Genomic DNA, 21,707 nt, shown 5'->3' on the forward strand with positions numbered 1-21,707 from the left:
TACCTTTACCGGTGCAACACGATCCATGACATTCAATATTTTGGCATAAAATTTATCCAGGAGTACATCAACTGACTTATTGTTGGAGCGATAGCTATGGCTTCAATAAACTGAGCATTGGTACTCTCATTAATGTACCTTTTTTTTAACAGAAACAGAGTTTACTGGAACTGTTGGGGTAAAAAAAGACACCGAAATGATCAGACAGAGCCAAGTCTTTAACCATGAGGTCTAGTCTGTGTGTCTCATGCTGCTGTAATACTTGCAGCTGGCCTTTTTCTACACCTCTTTTCTTTGCTTTCAGATCACTTTCAGATCATGACATTTTCTCTAGTTTTGTTCCAGGAGGAGGATGACTGTGTGGCAGTAGTTCCATGCCTGTGGCTCAAAGGGGGACTTTGCTATTAGCCACCACACACCATTACCAGCAGGAAGTTCTTCAACCACAACAAGTTGTTCACCGTCCCTTATAAACTCATCAAGCATGCAGGTACATTTGAAAATGTAATAACATTTTGAAAATGTAAAGATACATTTGTTTGCTTACCCAACCTTAATTTTTCCAAGATACATGGGAGACCGCACGTGTGTAAAATGGTTCCAGCGTGGAAACAACAGATGATGACGGGACAAGAAAGAGGAGGCGGAACACTAATCCAAAGACCGTCCATGACGCACACTATAAATAAAAAGGCATCCCGCCAAAAAGCTAGCGGGCGGCGGGTGGGCCGCTGGCAAGTTACTTGCTGGCAATGTCTTACTGTAAAAGCGAGTGTCAGATGTGTGGTAGAGCCACCGTGGATTGGACCTGTTGGTCCAGCATATCCCAGAGATGCTGAAACGGATTCAGATTTGGGGAATTTGGAGGACAGGGCAACACCTTAAACTCTTCATCATTGTCCTCAAACCATTCCCTGAACAATGTGTGCAGTGTGGCAGATGACATTACCCTGCTGAAAGAAGCCAATGCCATCAGGGAATATCATTGCCATGAAGGGGTGTACCTGGTCTGCAACAACATTTTGTTTGGTGACACGTGTCAAATAGACAGCCATATGAATGCCCAAACCCAGGCTTTCCCAGCAGAACATTGCCCAGAGCATCACACTCCATCCACTGGCTTGTCGTCTTCCCACAGTGCATCCTGGTGGCATTACTTCCCCAGGAAAACGGCGCATGCGTAGATGGCCGTCTATGTGATGTAAAATAAAATGACTCATTGAAGCAAGGTAGCTTTTCCCCTGATCCAAGGTCCAGTTCCGACACTTGCATGCCCATTGTAGCCACTTTTGACAGTGGACAGAGGTCATCATGGGCATTCTGGCTGGTTTGCGACTTACATAGCCCCACGCACAGCAAGGTGTGTGTACTGTGTGTTGTGACACATTCCTCCCGTAACCATCATTCAAATTGTCTGTGACTTGTTGACCTTCTGGTGGTTCGGACCAGATGGGATGCCCACACACATCAATGAGCCTTGAGCACCCAACACCAACGCCAGTTTGATATTTGTCCCTCCTCGAACCACTGTCGGTAGGTACTCACAACTGCTGAATGGGAGCACCCCCAACCTTGCGGTTTCAGAGATACTCTGACTCAGTCATCTGGCAACAACAAATTGGCCCTTGTCAAAGTTGCACAGGAGCAGCAATTACATACGAATGCAAGACACTTCTTGCTAAATTGAAGTCCTAGCCATGGTTAAATTTGGCCCCAAATACATTTCTGATATGTTTGAAGAACTAAACATGGTCAAGCTGCATTTAGCAGTTATGCTCCACACAACTGGAATAAACTGCCAGATCTTAGACATGCCCCAAACATATACTCTTTTCACATGCCTATGACTGAGCATTGTTTAGCCTTACAGCTTTTATGGCTTCCTATGTTTTTATCCCATTTCTATTCTATTTTCTTATTCTATGTTTTATTATGATTATGTTGTTTTAATGTGTTCATTTGAGTGTTTGTTTTTATGCTATTGTATATATATATATATATATTTTTTTTTTTGTAAAGCACATTAAATTGTGCTGTATAATTACACTTGCTTGCTAAATTGGAGTACAAACACTGGCATTTTATTAGCAGATTTTTTATTTTTTTTGTTCAGTGGCAAAAATATATATCAATTATTTTTTACCAGCAAGCATTGGGGTAATCTGTCACTTTCTCCATGTTACATTTTCCTTTAGTGCAAATACAAAAATTTAAATCCATAGTTAGTCAGCTATCTTCTCCATAATATGGTTTATTTTAATGTTTTAAACCATATGGTCTATTTTATGTTGGTTTGTTGGCGAGTCCATTGCTGAAGAATAGTCTACTTGTGCTTTTATGATGTGACTTAATTAAGTAAATGATTGATTAATATTATTACTAATCCATGAATGTTACTTCAGTACTAGCCTCTATAACATTGGCTGCCTGCTTTGACTGTGGCAACACTGATGACAGCACATTCTTTTCTTAACCTGCTTCATGACGCACACCTGTTAATTGAAATTAATTAAAGGTGACTACCTCATGAAGCTAGTTGAGAGAATGCTAGGACTGTGCAAAGCTGTCATCAAGGCAAAGAGTGGCTACTTTGTAGGGTGAATCTGCAATATTAAATTGTTCTGTTTAACATTTTTGTGGTTGCTACCTGAAATAACCTTGAATGAGTAGGTGTGTCCAAAGCTTTGAATGGTATATTATATCATATCTGAAAACGTGGCTGGACTCATATAAATGCAATAGATGGATGCTTGCTGTGTATAATGTAATGGGTCCTCTGTGGTTTGTAGAGGTCCCACTGGCCTCTATCAACAGCACCAGCTAAATTCTGGAAGTTTTGCATCTCTCCATCACTAGTTATCCATAATATAAAAATTAGGCTACGGTCCATAGGATGTAACCTATAGGAGGCATCCTATAACGAGAAACATGGCAGACCAATGAGAACTCATATCTTGGGCAAGTCCAGCTCCACTACTGTCTTGTATTTAGGAATAACAAAACTTTGTACGTGTTTGTGTTCAACAAGCTATTTCTTCATGAAGATACATTTTGACTTTCTATATGAGATATTTCTCGATGCCAGCCCAATTCCACTCCAATCAGAGAAAGCTATATTAGCAAATAAGCATTAGTCACAGTTTCACAAAATCAAACATACACAAAAATCCTATAAATATCCCATTTGCAGATTCACCTAAAATATATAGACTTTTTTTGTATAATTTATACTGTAGTGCTTCATTTAAAACTGGATTGCTATTTTAAACATGACAACCTAAGCTTTCTAGCACTATTTCAAATGTCTAATACAGTGGGGAGTGGTTTGTGAGACAACAGCAGCTGCCAACAAAAATGTCAGTTCATTCCACCATTCAATCTCCATCTCTGCCAAAACACCTGCAATGTGGAGGATATCTAATGCTGGATAAAACTTGATCTGATTGAATCCAAGCCACAGTCACACATCTTGAAAGCCTTTTAATACGTTTGGGGCAACCAAACCACTATAATTATAATTATTATACATATTAATTTTACACCCTTACACTCACCTAGACATATTTTGTTGCTTCACTTTTATTATCTTTTGTTCCTCCCCCCCCAAAAATTTGTCAGACCCTGCCAAACTGGCTTTTGGTAAAAAAAAAGAAAAAAGAAGACGTATTGTTGTACATAACTCAAACATGCAATTACCTGCCTATTCATTGTCCCACCCATTTTTCTATTATGTTTATAATATTTTCTTTGGTTCCTCCCAAACTATTAACGTCACCTGAAAGACATTTACCAAATTCTGGCGTCAGAACATTACCAAGGAACAACTACTAGAAACTGGATATACATCACGACAGTATACATGTGAGCAGTTAAACAGTAAGTTTGTAATTGCTCACATAAATCTATAGAATATTGTATATTAGGGTACATAGAAGCTGGATATTGTGATTGTTTATTGTTATTAATCAAGTATTTTTTCAATTTGGAGATCAATCTGGAGAAAAAAGGACGTTGTCAGTGATTTCTGTAGGTAAGTAATGATCTTAATAAGGAATATTTCAATGGGAAATCTAAATCCTCTCTCTCTCTCTCTCTCTCTCTCTCTCTCTCTCTCTATATATATATATATATATATATATATATATATATATATATATATATATACTCACTGCCGATTTTGCAGGTTTTCCCACTTACAAAGCATGTAGAAGTCTGTAATTTTTATCATAGGTACTCTTCAACTGTGAGTGACAGAAAATAAAACAAAAATCCAGAAAATCACATTGTATGATTTTTAAGTAATTAATTTGCATTTTATTGCATGACATAAGTATTTGATACATCAGAAAAGCAGAACTTAATATTTGGTACAGAAACCTTTGTTTGCAATTACAGAGATCATATGTTTCCTGTAGTTCTTGACCAGGTATGCAAACACTGCAGCAGGGATTTCGGGCCCATTCCTCCATACAGACCTACTCCAGATCCTTCAGGTTTCAGGGCTGTCACTGTGCAATACAGACTTTCAGCTCCCTCCAAAGACTTTCTATTGGGTTCAGGTCTGGAGACTGGCTAGGCCACTCCAGGACCTTGAGATGCTTCTTACGGAGCCACTCCTTAGTTGCCCTGGCTGTGTGTTTCAGGTTGTTGTCATGCTGGAAGACCCAGCCACGACCCATCTTCAATGCTCATACAGAGGGAAGGAGGTTGTTGGCCAAGATCTCGCGATACATGGCCCCATCCATCCTCCCCTCAATACGGTGCAGTTGTCCTGTCCCCTTTGCAGAAAAGCATCGCCAAAGAAGGATTTTTCCCCCTCCATGCTTCATGGTTGGGATGGTGTTCTTGGGGTTGTACTCATCCTTCTTCTTTCTCCAAACACGGCGAGTGGAGTTTAGACCAAAAAGCTCTATTTTTGTCTCATCAGACCACATGACCTTCTCCCATTCCTCCTCTGGATCATCCAGATGGTCATTGGCAAACTTCAGACGGGCCTGGACATGCACTGGCTTGAGCAGGGGGACCTTGCGTGCGCTGCAGAATTTTAATCCATGAATGCGTAGTGTGTTACTAATGGTTTTCTTTGAGACTGTGATCCCAGCTCTCTTCAGGTCATTGACCAGGTCCTGCCGTGTAGTTCTGGGCTGATCCCTCACCTTCCTCATGATCATTGATGCCCAACGAGGTGAGATCTTGCATGGAGCCCCAGACCGAGGGAGACCGTCATCTTGAACTTCTTCCATTTTCTAACAATTGCGCCAACAGTTGTTGCCTTCTCACCAAGCTGCTTGCCTATTGTCCTGTATCCCATCCCAGCCTTGTGCAAGTCTACAATTTTATCCCTGAAGTCCTTACACAGCTCTCTGGTCTTGGCCATTGTGGAGATGTCTGTTTGACTGAGTGTGTGGACAGGTGTCTTTTATACAGGTAACAAGTTTAAACAGGTGCAGTTAATACAGATAATAAGTGGAGAACAGGAAGGCTTCTTGAAAAAGACTAACAGGTCTGTGAGAGCCAGAATTCTTACTGGTTGGTAGGTGATCAACTTCTTATATCATGCAATAAAATGCTAATTAATTATTTAAAAATCATACAATGTGATTTTCTGGATTATTATTTTTGATTCCATCTCTCACAGTTGAAGAGTACCTATGATAAAAATTACAGACCTCTACATGCTTTCTAAGTAAGAAAACCTGCAAAATCGGCAGTGTATCAAATACTTGTTCTCCCCACTGTATGTATATACACACACACACACACACACACACACACACAGTTAAACTCATACGTTTGCATACCCTGGCAGAAATTGTGAGATTTTGGCACTGATTTTCAAAATATGACTGATCATGTATTATATATAGTGGTCATTTGAAGCCACTTATTATCACAGTTGTTTGGATCTTTTTTAAATCATAATGAGAATGGAAATCACGCAAATGGCCCTGATCCAAAGTTTACATACCCTTGAATGTTTGGTCTTGTTACAGACACACAAGGTGACACACACAGGTGAAAATGGCAACTAAAGGTGCATTTGCACTCCTGTGGCTTTTTAAATAGCAAATAGTGTCTGTGTATAAATAGTCAATGAGTTTGTTAGCTAGATACTGAGCCATGAGGAGCAGACAAGAACTGTCAAAAGACCTGCACAACAAGGTAATGATAACTTTACAAAGATGGGAATGGATATTAAAAGATATCAAAAGCCTTGCAAATGCCAGTCAGTACTGTTCAATCACTTATTAAGAAGTGGAAAATGTGGGGATCTCTTGATACCAAGCAAAGGTCAGGTAGACCAAGAAAGATTTCAGCCAAAACTGCCATAAGAATTGTTCGGGATACAAAGAATAACCCATAGGTAACCTCAGGAGAAATACAGGCTGCTCTGGAACAGTGTGGTTGTTTCAAGGAGCATAATACCATGCTACTTGAACAAAAATTAGCTGCATGGTCGAGTGTGCCAAGAAAACATCCCCCACACCATTACACCACCACCACCAGCCTGCACAGTGGTAACAAGGCATGTCCAATTTTGGTGAGCTCGTGCAAATTGTAGCCTCCTTTTCCTATTTGTAGGAGCTCACCAAAATTGGACAGTTGAAGACTGGAAGAATGTTGCCTGGTCTGATTAGTCTCGATTTCTGTTGAGACATTCAGATGGTAGAGTACGAATTTGGCATAAAAAAAAGAATGAGAACATGGATCCATCATGCCTTGTTACCACTGTGCAGGCTGGTAGTGGTGGTGTAAGGGTGTGGGGGATGTTTTCGTGGCACACTTTAGGCCCCTTAGTGCCAATTGGGCATCATTTAAATGCCACGGCCTACCTGAGCATTGTTTCTGACCATGTCCATCCCTTTATGACCACCATGTACCCATCCTCTGATGGCTACTACCAGCAGGATAATGCACCATGTCACTAAGCTCGAATCATTTCAAATGGGTTTCTTGAACATGACAGTGAGTTCACTGTACTGAAATGGCCCCCACAGTCACCAGATCTCAACCCAATAGAGCATCTTTGGGATGTGGTGGAACGGGAGCTTCGTGCCCTGGATGTGCATCCCACAAATCTCCATCAACTGCAAGATGCTATCCTATCAATATGGGCCAACATTTCTAAAGAATGCTTTCAGCACCTTGTTGAATCAATGCCACGTAGAATTAAGGCAAAAGGGGGACAAACACAGTATTAGTATGGTGTTCCTAATAATCCTTTAGGTGAGTCTGTATGTGATCATTCACCCACTAGATAAGCTACACTTATAACAAAATGTGTGTAGGACTGCTGACATGTTTTAGGAAGTAACAGTAATTGTAACATGATGGATGTGCAATACTTGTAAAAGGATTACGCAGGCTTACATAATAGTTGCATTTGAGAAGATATTAAGTGTAGTAATTCACCTGTCATCTTAAGTATACAATAACATAACATAGCCATGACATGTGCTGTCATAAAGAATTACATTAACATGACCCATCTTAAACTTGCCAATTCTCACTTTGCTTCTAAGGATTTTTGTTTTAAAGTCTACAGAGACAAGACTTGTAAGTTGAACATACTTAATTATAATGGGTTATTTATGAATACTCATCCACTTTTAATGAACACCTTCACCTTCCCCTGTCACAGCATTTAAATATTACAGAGTGAATAGACTGTCTGAAAACATTAAATGTTATGAAGTAACATGATTGCAGTGATGCAGAAAATGTATAATGCAATGGTTATGTTTATTTGAACATGTAATTTCACTTGGTTGTGTAACAATTTTCTAAAGCATATTAAATAATTATCCAATAACTTGCGAAGTAAGCGACTTTGACCATGCTGTGATTGTGGGTGCCAGATGTAGTAGCCCAGTGTCTGCGGAGTTCAGTCAATGGTGCAATCAAAAAAACAACAACCAGTCAGTGGCAATTCTGCAAAAACACCATGTTAATGAATAATACAGCCAGATACAATACAGCCTCAAATTGTAAAAGAAACACTGTTTAACAACGCCCCTAGATTCTTAAGATGTGTCAATCAAATTCTGTTTTTCTTCCTATACAGGAAACAACTGCATCAACTGTCCAAAATGAAGACACAGAAAGTAACAGTATTCTCTTTCATTGTGGGTAGGTAGTTCACTGTATTTCATTCTATGTTAATTTGTAAGAAATGTTGTACTAATTGCTAACCTTAAATTTACTTTTGTGATCTCAAACCTAAAAAGAATGAATCTCAAAATATTCAGAACTGTGACAAAGTAGGCCTGAAGTATTAAAATTTGAATCTCAAAACCAGTTCCACACCATTTTATCATTGAAACCCTCTAATTAAGGACTTATTTAGACCTAGGACACCAGGTGGGTGTATTAAATGGTAAAACAGAAAACTAGCAGTCTCCGGACCTCATAGGGTAAGAGTTGACCCCTGAAATAAGCTCTGGATAATGTAATTACACTACAAGCAATTATGTAAAAAATAATCTGATTTGTTAATACTAAGTAAATACATTTGTAATGAATTGCTACCTACCCTAGGAATAAGCAACTTATGAGAAACCCAAGAATTTGTTACAACTCCCAGACGTGGGACCAGGTGGGCAGATTATATGACCTTGAAAAGAGGATATATAATATGACAGATCAATTGTGTTGGTTTGTAGGAAAGGCTTATTAGGGGGCCAAGCAACGAAGTTGCTGGAACCCTTTTATGTTTGTACGTTTTATTATTATTATTATTATTCTCCAGGGCCATTTTCAGAGGACCATAGCTCGGTCCCCCCTCTGGTTCAAAACGCTCCAAACTTTGACTGATTGTATATGGCCAAGGTCCGAAGCACCTCACAATTTTGCCATTGATAAAAACACACTTAAACAATTTCCTCCGAAACAGCTGAATGGATTTGGATGACAATTGGTGTAAAGGACAACTGGACCATTGTCTTTAAAAGTTATATTATTGTAAATGTTTCTGGTGGATTTTCAAAATATGCATGTGTGTGCTATTTTGAGTATTATAGATCCCAACCCGATGAGACTATTCAGTCAGCCAGCTGGCTCTGTGGTGTAGTGGGAACATCCTGGTCCTTCAATATTGTGATCCCAGTTTGATTCCTTTCTCAGACATTCCAAATTCTATATCTCATAAATGCTTTTCCACTCCTTTCCACAATACATATCTGAAATACCATGATTTTCATTTATTTGTGAGAATAATTGTATTACGTGACCATTTTATGCTGTTACTGTTTTCCAAAAAAGGAACCAGCCATGGAGTGATTGGAGTCATTGATTTCAGTAGGATGTATAGCTATTAGCTAGCCATCTATAATAATCTTTGTACGACAGTACACTTTAGTTCCATTACAAACGCTTTGTTGCCAACTTTATCTCAGCAACTTAATCTCCTGCGGGACGGGGAGGCCAGTCCTTGTCGGCGGCCAGTCCTCTGCGAGCTCGGGGGGCTGTAGCGAACACTGGGCAGCAGGGGGAGCTGGCGGCGACGAACAGGGAGACATGGCACCTGTAGATTAAATTCAAAATTGTATTCAATGTGCTATTACAGCAGATGAAGGGCAGTTTCTGTCTTGAAACTGGACACGCCTCAATTTCCTTGCTGCAAAACTATCAATGATATTGTCATAGGATATCTTGAGAGCATCTGTCGTATTTGATTGCAAAATAATAAATTCTAAAGTTCAAATGTTCAGAACAAAGATACATCTGACAGCCAGTTTAGATCAATTATTTGCAACGAGATTAGATGCAACTGGCAAAAGAATCACCAATGTTCTAAAATCACTACTGCACTTGACTTGGCGATTAGGTAGGTCCCCAGGGCTTCAAACGCTCTGCAACCCAGTTCACTGCTGCAAATGTATCTGCCAAATTCTAAATGTAGAATATCCCTGCTGTACATTGTTGGAAAGCTTTGAGCAATGAAGCATATTTCGAAAGGAGCCTCAGTGGTTCAGAAAGCCTTGGTTTCCCATCCCTAGTCATGGGTTGTTTTCAAACAATTAGTTATTTTTGAACAAATCTTTTTGGTGAATCATGATTAATCTCAGTACTATCTTTGGATATTCTAATCTTGTTCACTGGAATGAACGATGAACAAAATGAAAGGTGATCCATGGCTCTTTCGGATCTTCAAATCTCATTCACTGGAAGGAACGATGAACGATGAACCATGGCTCTTTTGGATCTTTGAATCTCATTCACTGGAAGGAACGATGAACGATGATCCATGCATAGATATAAAGCATAGATGGGACATATAGTTATATCTAACATTTTAATAGCTCCGCCATCTTACCTGGGACCAGTTCGGAAAAGTCAATCCACTTAACACTAGTCATGGTGGTATTTTGTGCAGCAGTAATTTGTCCTAGAAAAAAGATGAACGATACAAAGGAAGTGGGAAACATTGTTCACGCATCAGCAATAATGTAGAAATGTATGATAGCATACTTAATAGGGGTGTAACAATTCATTTTAACCACGATTAGAATCGTGGTTGTCGATACGATTCAAGGCCGATAATGGTTCATTTAGAACGATACGATCCGAAACGATTCAGTATCTTTTCAGCCAAAAATTCAACCCGTTTGACTGAAATAAATACCTGGATACTGGACAGTGCAGGTGAAGTTTCCTAGATTCCTGTTGTTTCTTGTAAGGGAATCAGGTATCAATTAATTATGGATATAAACAAACAAGTAAACAACAATTAATGGCAAATGCATTCACATTTTATTTGAATAAAGTGCAACCAACACTTTAGGTTGAATTAACAGGAAGTTAAAATGTTCTGCTCTCATTTTCAATATTCAATACATTTTGAATAAAAGTACAGTAAGTGCAACCAACATTTCAATAGTAGGTTTACCTGCTACTTGTGCTTTTGTTTTTCAACATAAAAATACTAATATATTACTATCAAAAATAAAGTGCAACCAACATCTCTTCAGGTTGAATTAACAGTAGATTTTTACCTGCTACTTTTGCTGTTGTTTTTCAACATAGAAATAATACAAATACAGTATTAATATCAAAAATGAAGTGCAACCAACACTTTCCACACACTGGACCGCAATGGTGGCTTGATAATTTCTCGCTCGTCGGCTTCTCCTCTGCTATCTGCCATGCTATGTTTTGTTGTCTTTGCGCTGCTGCTGGCCCGGTGTGATGACGTCACTGATAGGCAGACTGAATCGAGTAACGTTTATCGCCTTTATCATTAAAAGTGCTAAGAAAAAACATTCCTATAAAGTCTGACGTGCTTAAATCCAATGGGTTATTTCCTAGTATCGATACAATCGATTGATTACATTTTAAAACGATGTTAGATCGATATATGTCGTCCGGAAGGCCAACTTGCTGAGCACAGATCGATGTAGTTGGATCATAGGAATATAAATCAATACATCGATGTAGTATATGGATCGTTACACCCCTAATACTTATGTGAACATGTTTTTTAATCAACTGTTTTCAATGAACAAGAAAGCTAATCCAGCCTGACTTTAGCTGTTGAGCTATGTACATTTACAATATCAGAATTCTATTTGTTTTTTAAATTTAAATGGTCTCAGCTAGCTTGCTATAGCAAAGCAAGCTTGCTACAGCATGTTACACACAACATAAGTGAAATAACGTAATTACTGCATATAATCAGCAGATGGCAATGTTGGGTAGCCTTTGTCCACAAAAAAGTAGCCTTGTTATTTTTGTCCTTCGATTACAATGCTGCTGTTAGCATACCAAATTCTGTGAGCTAGCTTGCTCCGTTAAGCGTACTGTTACTAAAAGTGATTTCCACAATGAAATGAAATGATAATATTTATATGTATATACAATACATACATGTATTATAATTTAAAACCACAGTTAATTATCTTTGGAAATAAAGAAATATACATTCGCCCTGCAAAGTGCTATCCTGTATCTTCCAACATTAGACCATAGCCATTTTATACTCTTAAATTAAGAAATGATTGAAAACAATTTCAGTTGGATCTGTTTGTTAATATTCTAAAAAGTACAGTAATTTCATGTATTATGCTATGCATGACAGTGGCTATTTATATATAACTAAGGAAATGTAGCTGTTTGAAATAATGATCGTGTACCCAGTCCTTAAGGGAGAGAGTTATTCAATTATTTATTGCAGCATTTGATAATCTAATTGTTCATGATGTTACATACTCAAAACTCTTTGAATTAACGTGACTTCCTGTGTATGGATAAACAAATGATCTTTTGTTATCTAAACATAAACAAGCATATATTCATATACTTCAACAATTGTTTAGAACAGGTCCCAGGTAAGATGGCTGTCACATTGCTCCATTCTGTTTTATAGGGGCTCTATGACATCAGCCCATCTACTGTTCTATTATCTATGGTGGCTCTTTCGTCTCTCCAAATCTTGTTCCCCGGAAGGAACGATGAATGAAATGAACGATGATCCACGGATATTCGAATCTCGTTCACCGGAAGGAACGATGATCCACGGATCTTTCGGCACTTTGGATCACCTGAAGGAACGGTGGAAGGCGAACGACTAATGAGGAAATATCTTTCAATCTTTTTCATCTCCGAGTATATCATTTATTATCATCCTTAATGTTCCAAAGTAAGAAACGTTAGCTACAATAAATATAAGGACAGTAGGCTGTTATTCAGCTGTCAAGTGATTATATTATTGTGACATTCAGTCAGCCGTGAAACCAACGCCATCTTCCTCACTTCATCATGGACACCTGTTTTCCCTGATCGGGGACCCTACTTAAGATCCTGCTTCCCCATTGCATCCTGCCGGTCTTTGTTATACCCCAATGTCACGTGGTTCTGTTTTAGTTTGTTTCTTTCTTAGTCCTTTTATAAAGTAGCCTATTCGGTTTCGTTCCTGTCCAGTATGTTTCATTTAATATATGTCCTCCGTTCTCCCTGCGCTTGTGTCCTACCTCCAACATCATGACGGTTATGTGCATGTCTATTGGTAATACTGTAACTGTCAGGACTTGATTAAACTGATCACAACCTGACTCAAATGAACGAAATGAGTCGAAAGATTTGTTCTTTAAAGATTTAATTCAGTAAAGACGAACTTCCCGTCACTATGGATGAGCGATTTATAGTCTATATAAATTGACACAGGCTACAGGTCTATACAAACTCAGAGGTTGTGATTGGTCAATAAATATTTGCGAAATGAAATTGAGTTAAGCTTAAAATACCGGGAAAAAGTATACTTTATTTAGGACTGGTCAACTAAACAGCTTTGAAAATAACCCAACTGCATTTCTTCCTACAATGTAAATTGACTATAGTTCCCACAACTTGACTAATGTAAAAAACTGATAATCAGAAACAAAAAACAGGCAACTCTTGGGCTCACCCTGACCATTACAAGATTATATAAAGGTTCCTACCAAGAACCATTTTATTATCTGAAGGTGAATTGTCGTGGAAAACCAAGTCCACAATGACTAAAACAAAAAGCACTTGAACTCAGGAACTTGTTAATCCAATAGACTTTAATGAAAATCATACAAGAATGACAGACATCAAAGCCAGGCCCTTCTGCAGATACACCCAAATTCTATGTGCGGGACCATGGCTTTTATACAAAAACCTTTATCCATAACGCCATCTGACCATCCTTTTGAGAGTCCCCTGAGATGTGGGCCCTCTTCTTTGTTCTCTGTTTCTTCCTAAGTGTTCTTAATTAAAACTAACTCATGACAACCTAATGGTTAATTTTTGGGTCATACTTCCAATGAACTTAACACAGTCATTAATTCTAGGGTCATAACTGTCTAGGTACAGGATGATACTATATTGAGGAGGCCACTCATGATGACCCCCGGGTCAAGATGTACATATCATGATGAGAGCTCACTGTCCAGGTGTGTGTGTGGGTGGAGTGTATCATTCGGGAAGTCGCTGTCAGTGTCTCTGGATTTCATATTAATAATATTTCATAAATCCGAATACCTCCAAATCCGAGGCCATGGTCCTCAGTCGGAAAAGGGTGGCTTGCCCACTTCAGGTTGGTGGAGAGTGCCTGCCTCAAGTGGAGGAGTTTAAGTATCTAGGGGTCTTGTTCACGAGTGAGGGAAGGATGGAACGGGAGATTGACAGACGGATCGGTGCAGCTTCTGCAGTAATGCAGTCGATGTATCGGTCTGTCGTGGTGAAGAAAGAGCTGAGCCGTAAGGCGAAGCTCTCGATTTACCAGTCAATCTACGTTCCTACTCTCACCTATGGTCATGAGCTTTGGTTCATGACCGAAAGGACAAGATCCCGGATACAGGTGGCCGAAATGAGCTTTCTCCGCAGGGTGGCTGGGCGATCCCTTAGAGATAGGGTGAGAAGCTCGGTCACCCGGGAGGAGCTCAGAGTAGAGCCGCTGCTCCTCCACATCGAGAGGTGGCTTGGGCATCTGTTTCGGATGCCTCCGAAATGCCTTCCTGGGAAGGTGTTCCGGTCCCGTCCCACCGGGAGGAGACCCCGGGGAAGACCTAGGACACGCTGGAGGGACTATGTCTCCTGGCTGGCCTGGGAACGCCTCGGTGTCCCCACGGAAGAGCTGGAGGAAGTGTCTGGGGAGAGGGAAGTCTGGGCATCTCTGCTTAGACTGCTGCCCCCGCGACCCGGCCCCGGATAAGCGGAAGATGATGATGATGATGAATATTTCATAAAGTGATTAATTAAACATGCATATTTGATATATTCGTAACACGTGTGACTATAAGCAACTTACAGAAAAATCCCTCACAGTATCAATCTGCATTAACTTCTTTTAGATCAGGAGCATGGTCATTGCACTGTAACCACTTGAACCAAATGTTTTGAAATCACCCAGTTTTCCTTACCAAGTAGGCCAAGGTCCCTGTTTCACATAAAAAAAAGTAGCCTACATCAGAGGTGTTGCTAGGAACACAGTACATTCGGATCTTAGCAATTTTTTTTTTTATAGTTATTATTTTTGGTCAATTTGAGATCCAGGGCTATTCATAAAAGATCCCAGATACCCAGGTCTATCGACACCACTGGTCTACATTTTGAAAAAAGTGTATAATAATATAAAAATAGGAATTATATTATATTAAATATATTATAATTATATTTTTTTAATGAAAAATGTATACATTTTGTTTAAAAAACGACATCAACTTTCATATCTAGAAATCTAGAACGCTGAAATGTGTTCACTGTTTTGTCAATTGATCCCAGTTATTGTTGGGTACAGTCCAACATTTTCCATGTAGGGTTGATGTTAGCTATTTGTCACAGGAGAAGCATCATTACTCTAATCGTACAAACCAGATATGCCGATCACCTAACTGTACATGGCCTTATGTTGGTCGTTAGTCACTAAGAGGATGTCATGTCCTGTTCCTAAAATCTACTAGTGCTGGCATCCTATTCATGAGAAAGCATTTGAGAAGTTGACAAACTATGGTTTATGAAAATGTCATGATAGCATTATGACCATCCTGTCTCACTTTTCTTGCACTGACAAAATACAGTTTATTACAGTACAAACGTCACGTGGTATTATGACCATAATCATTGGAACCAGATAAGCCTATCACCTTGCTGTCCATGCCCTTATGTTGGTCAATAGTCACAAAGAGGATGTCATGTCCTGCTCCTGAAATCTACTGCTGGCGTCAGAGTCATAAGAAAGTTTGCATTGGGGAAGTTAAATATCTGACATCACTTCAGGCATAATTATATACATATATGACCATGTTCTGACAGGATATGACACAGGATATGATATGTTATGTCAGCTGACACAACACTTTATGACATGGTTATGACAGAGTTATGACCATGTAATGGCACTACACTTCAAGTAAAGTATTACCGTTATGTTTTTACAAACTTTTTGTGGATGTCATAAACAGTCATAAAATTATGCAATATATTTCATAATTGAACAAAAAATTAGTTATTAAAGTGTGGTGCCAATGTTAGGAAAAGATATGGCATGTTATGTCTGCTGACATAGCATGTTAGGACATAGTTATGATCGAGTTATGACCATGTTATAAATCTACACTTCAAGTAAAAAGTTACCAAAATAATGAAGGAATAGCCCACACCTGTCCATGAAACAGGTATTGAGTCAATTGTCCAATTAGTTTTGGTCACTGGAAAAAGAGGGAGCTACATATTAATAAGCTGTAATTCCTGAATCCTTCCTCCAATTTGGATGGGAATACCCTCAAACTAAAACAAAGAGACTGCACTTTAAGCTCATATTCATTATATAACTGTAACTTGAATATACAGTATCTCACAAAAGTGAGTACACCCCTCACAACTTTGCAAATATTTGATTATATCTTTTCATGTGACAACACTGAAGAAATGACACTTTGCTACAATGTAAATTAGTGAGCTTGTTTAAGAGTGTACATTTGCTGTCCCCTTAAAATATTTTAACACACAGCCATTAATGTCTAAATCGCTGGCTACACAAGTGAGTACACCCCTAAGTGAAAATTTCCAAATTGGGCCCAATCAGCCATTGTCCCTCCAAGGTGTCATGTGATTCGTTAGTGTTACAAGGTCTCAGGTGTGAATGACTCATACTGGTCACTGGAAGTTCAACATGGCACCTCATGGCAAATAACTTTTTGTTTTGTTGCTCTACATAAAGATGGCCTAGGCTATAAGAATATTGCCAAGACCTTGAAACTGAGCTGCAGAATGATGGCCAAGACCATACAACGGTTTAACAGGACAGGTTCCACTCAGAACAAGCCTCGCCATGGTCGACCAAAGAAGTTGAGAGCACATGCTCAGTGTCATATCCAGAGGTTGTCTTTGAGAAATAGACGTATGAGTGCTGCCAGCATTGCTGCAGAGGTTGAAGGGGTGGGGGGTCAGCCTGTCAGTGCTCAGACCATACATCGCACACTTCATCAAATTGGTCTGCATGGCTGTGGTCCCAGAAGGAAGCCCCTTCTAAAGATGATGCACAAGAAAGCCCGCAAACAGTTTGCTGAAGACAAGTAGACCAAGGACATGGATTACTGGAACCATGTCCTGTGGTCCGATGAGACCAAGATAAACTTATTTGGTTAATATGGTGTCAAGCGTGTGTGTCAGCAACCAGGTGAGGAGTGCAAAGACAAGTGTGTCTTGCCTACATTCAAGCATGGTGGTGGGAGTGTCATGGTCTGGGGCTGCATGATTGCTGCCGGTACTGGGGAGCTACAGTTCATTGAGAGAACCATGAATGCCAACATGTACTGTGACATACTGAAGCAGAGCATGATCCCCTCCCATCAGAGACTGGGCCGCAGGGCAGTATTCCAAAATGATAATGACCCCAAACACACCTTCAAGACGACCACTCCCTTGCTAAAGAAGCTGAGGGAAAAGGTGATGGACTGGCCAAGCATGTCTTCAGACCTAAACCCTATTGAGCATCTATGGGGCATCCTCAAATGGAAGGTGGAGGAGCGCAAGGTCTCTAACATCCACTAGCTCAATGATGTCATCATGGAGGAGTGGAAGAGGACTCCAGTGTCAACCTGTGAAGCTCTGGTGAACACCATGCCCAAGAGGGTTAAGGCAGTGCTGGAAAATAATGTTGGCCACACGAAATATTGACACATTGGGCCCAATTTGGACATTTTCACTTGGGGGTGTACTCACTTTTGTTGCCAGCGGATTAGACATTAATGGCTGCTTGTTGTGTAATTTTGAGGGGACAGCAAATTTACAATGTTATACAAGCAGTACACTCACTATTTTACATGGTAGCAAAGTGTAATTTCTTCAGTGTTGTCACATGAAAATATATTATCAAATATTAGCAAAAATGTGAGGGGTGTACTGACTTTTGTAAGATACTGTATTTTGGTAAACATCCAAAATAACAATACTTCTGTCAGAGTCAAATTATTTCCGGACCTAACTGTATGTGTGTGTGTGTGTGTGTATATATATAAATATATAAGAATATAGTTTGGTCATATGCTCAAATAACTAAAATATCCGACTCACATTTTATAGTAAAGCTTAATTTTCTATATCAAGAAAACAATTGTGAAAGGTTCAGATCATGAGGTTGTATGAAATTAGGACATTATGCTACAAGAATCAATGAAGAAATGTTTGCTAGAAAAAAATTAATAATTATTATATTTTCCAAAACAGCAACAGTACTTGCTGCAAGAACAATTCTGACAACTGCATCAACCACAGATGGGTTCAAAACAATAACTGATGGGACAACATCCAGAGATGTTCCAACATACAACACACAATCTCACACAATCTTTACAAATGATGCTACAATAACTACAGGACCATTCAGCAAAAACACAACACCAGAGGCTGCCACCACTATTTCAGAGGCTACCTCACATATCACAGCTGCTCCTACAACAACAAAGGCTGCCAACACAACCACGGCTGTGGCCACAACTACGACAGCTGCTCCCGCAAAAAGTACAGGCACAGAGGCCACAAAGCTCCCAGCTGCTCAGGCAACAACCACTGAGGCAGCAACAACAACCACAGCTGCTTCAACAACAGGCACAGGGGCTGCCTCAACTACAGCATCTTATCCTACAACAATGACAGAGGCTGCCGCCACAACCACAGCTAATGGCACAACTATCACAGATTCTACAACCATAACTGAGGCAATAGCAATAAACACATCCCCTCCCACAACAACAGAGGTTGCCACAACAAACACGACTGTGGCCACAACTACCACAGCTACTCCCACAACAAGCACTGGCACAGAGGCTACAACTACCACCGCTGCTCCCACAACTACCACCGCTGCTCCAACAACATCCACAGTTGCAGGAACAAATACCACCGAGTCATTGACAACAACCACAGCTGTGTCAACAACAGGCACAGAGGCCACAACTACCACCGCTGCTCCAACAACATCCACAGTTGCAGGAACAACAACCACAGAGTCTTTGACAACAACCACAGCAGCTTCAACAACAGGCACTGGCACAGAGGCGACCACTACCACCGCTTCTCCCACAACTACTACAACTGCTCCCACAACAGCCACAGTTGCAGGAACAACAACCACAGAGTCTATGACAACAACCACAGCTGCTTCAACAACAGGCACAGAGGCCACAACTACCAGCGCTGCTCCCACAACTACTACAACTGCACCCACAACATCCACAGTTGCAGGAACAAAAACCACAGAGTCTTTGACAACAACCACAGCTGCTTCAACAACAGGCACTGGCACAGAGGCGACCACTGCCACCGCTTCTCCCACAACTACTACAAATGCTCCAACAACATCCACAGTTGCAGGAACAACAACCACAGAGTCATTGACAACAACCACAGCTGCGTCAACAACAGGCACAGAGGCCACAACCACCACCGCTGCTGCCACAACTACTACAACTGCACCCACAACAGCCACAGTTGCAGGAACTACAACCACAGAGTCTTTGACAACAACCACAGCTGCTTCAACAACAGGCACAGAGGCCAAAACTACCACCGCTGCTCCCACAACTACTACCACTGCACCCACAACATCCACAGTTGCAGGAACAACAACCACAGAGTCTTTGACAACAACCACAGCTGCTTCAACAACAGGCACTGGCACAGAGGCAACCACTACCACCGCTTCTCCCACAACTACTACAACTGCTCCAACAACAGCCACAGTTGCAGGAACAACAACCACAGAGTCTTTGACAACAACCACAGCTGCTTCAACAACAGGCACAGGCACAGACGCCACTACTACCACCACTGCTCCAACAACATCCACAGTTGCAGGAACAACAACCACAGAGTCATTGACAACAGGCACAGGCACAGAGGCCACTACTACCACCCCTGCTCCAACAACATCCACAGTTGCAGAAATAACAACCACAGGATCATTGACAACAGGCACAGAGGCCACAACTACCACTGCTGCTCCCACAACTACTACAACTGCTCCCACAACATCCACAGTTGCAGGAACAACAACCACAGAGTCTTTGACAACAACCACAGCTGCTTCAACAACAGGCACAGGCACAGAGGCCACTACTACCACCACTGCTCCAACAACATCCACAGTTGCAGGAACAACAACCACAGAGTCATTGACAACAACCACAGCTGCGTCAATAACAGGCACAGAGGCCACAACCACCACCGCTGCTGCCACAACTACTACAACTGCACCCACAACATCAACAGTTGCAGGAACAACAACCACAAAGTCTTTGACAACAACCATAGCTACTTCAACAACAGGCACTGGCACAGAGGCGACCACTACCACCGCTTCTCCCACAACTACTACAACTGCTCCCACAACATCCACAGTTGCAGGAACAACAACCACAGAGTCTTTGACAACAACCACAGCTGCTTCAACAACAGGCACTGGCACAGAGGCGACCAATACCACCGCTTCTCCCACAACTACTACAACTGCTCAAACAACAGCCACTTTTGCAGGAACAACAACCACAGAGTCTTTGACAACAACCACAGCAGCTTCAACAACAGGCACTAGCACAGAGGCCACAACTACCACCGCTGCTCCAACAACATCCACAGTTGCAGGAACAACAACCACAGAGTCATTGACAACAACCACAGCTGCGTCAACAACAGGCACAGAGGCCACAACCACCACCGCTGCTGCCACAACTACTACAACTACACCCAAAACAGCCACAGTAGCAGGAACAACAACCACAGAGTCATTGACAACAGGCACAGGCACAGAGGCCACAACAACCAACGCTGCTCCCACAACTACTACAACTGCTCCCACAACAGCCACAGTTGCAGGATCTACAACCACAGAGTCTTTGACAACAACCACAGCTGCTTCAACAACAGGCACAGAGGCCACAACCACCACCGCTGCTGCCACAACTACTACAACTGCACCCACAACAGCCACAGTTGCAGGAACAACAACCACAGAGTCATTGACAACAGGCACAGCTGCTTCAACAACAGGCACTGGCACAGAGGCGACCACTACCACCGCTTCTCCCACAACTACTACAACTGCTCCCACAACATCCACAGTTGCAGGAACAACAACCACTGAGTCTTTGACAACAACCACAGCTGCGTCAACAACAGGCACAGGCACAGAGGCCACAACTACCACCGCTGCTCCCACAACTACTACAACTGCACCCACAACATCCACAGTTGCAGGACCAACAACCACAGAGTCTTTGACAACAACCACAGCAGCTTCAACAACAGGCACTGGCACAGAGGCCACAACTACCACCGCTGCTCCAACAACATCCACAGTTGCAGGAACAACAACCACAGAGTCATTGACAACAACCACAGCTACGTCAACAACAGGCACAGAGGCCACAACCACCACCGCTGCTGCCACAACTACTACAACTGCACCCACAACAGCCACAGTTGCAGGAACAACAACCACAGAGTCATTGACAACAGGCACAGGCACAGAGGCCACAACTACCAACGCTGCTCCCACAACTACTACAACTGCTCCCACAACATCCACAGTTGCAGGAACAACAACCACTGAGTCTTTGACAACAACCACAGCTGCGTCAACAACAGGCACAGGCACAGAGGCCACAACTACCACCGCTGCTCCCACAACTACTACAACTGCACCCACAACATCCACAGTTGCAGGACCAACAACCACAGAGTCTTTG

At 41.2% G+C, this 21,707-nt stretch overlaps 2 long non-coding RNA genes across 2 annotated transcripts; one reads left to right on the forward strand and one right to left on the reverse strand.

The window, feature by feature from the left end:
- Positions 1–353: 353 nt before the first annotated feature.
- Positions 354–13,592, forward strand: LOC109615565. The gene is made up of 5 exons (XR_002196563.2): positions 354–490; positions 3,783–3,876; positions 3,989–4,030; positions 8,066–8,130; positions 12,365–13,592. It is a non-coding gene; the product is annotated as an uncharacterized LOC109615565 (long non-coding RNA).
- LOC105009623 lies at positions 9,331–10,665 on the reverse strand. Its single transcript, XR_827827.3, has 3 exons — positions 10,625–10,665; positions 10,316–10,387; positions 9,331–9,523 (listed from the first exon to the last, which is right to left on the reverse strand). It is a non-coding gene; the product is annotated as an uncharacterized LOC105009623 (long non-coding RNA).
- Positions 13,593–21,707: the final 8,115 nt, after the last annotated feature.

This window comes from Esox lucius, chromosome 9 (genome assembly GCF_011004845.1).
Source record: "Esox lucius isolate fEsoLuc1 chromosome 9, fEsoLuc1.pri, whole genome shotgun sequence".
Classification (NCBI taxonomy): Eukaryota; Metazoa; Chordata; class Actinopteri; order Esociformes; family Esocidae; genus Esox; species Esox lucius.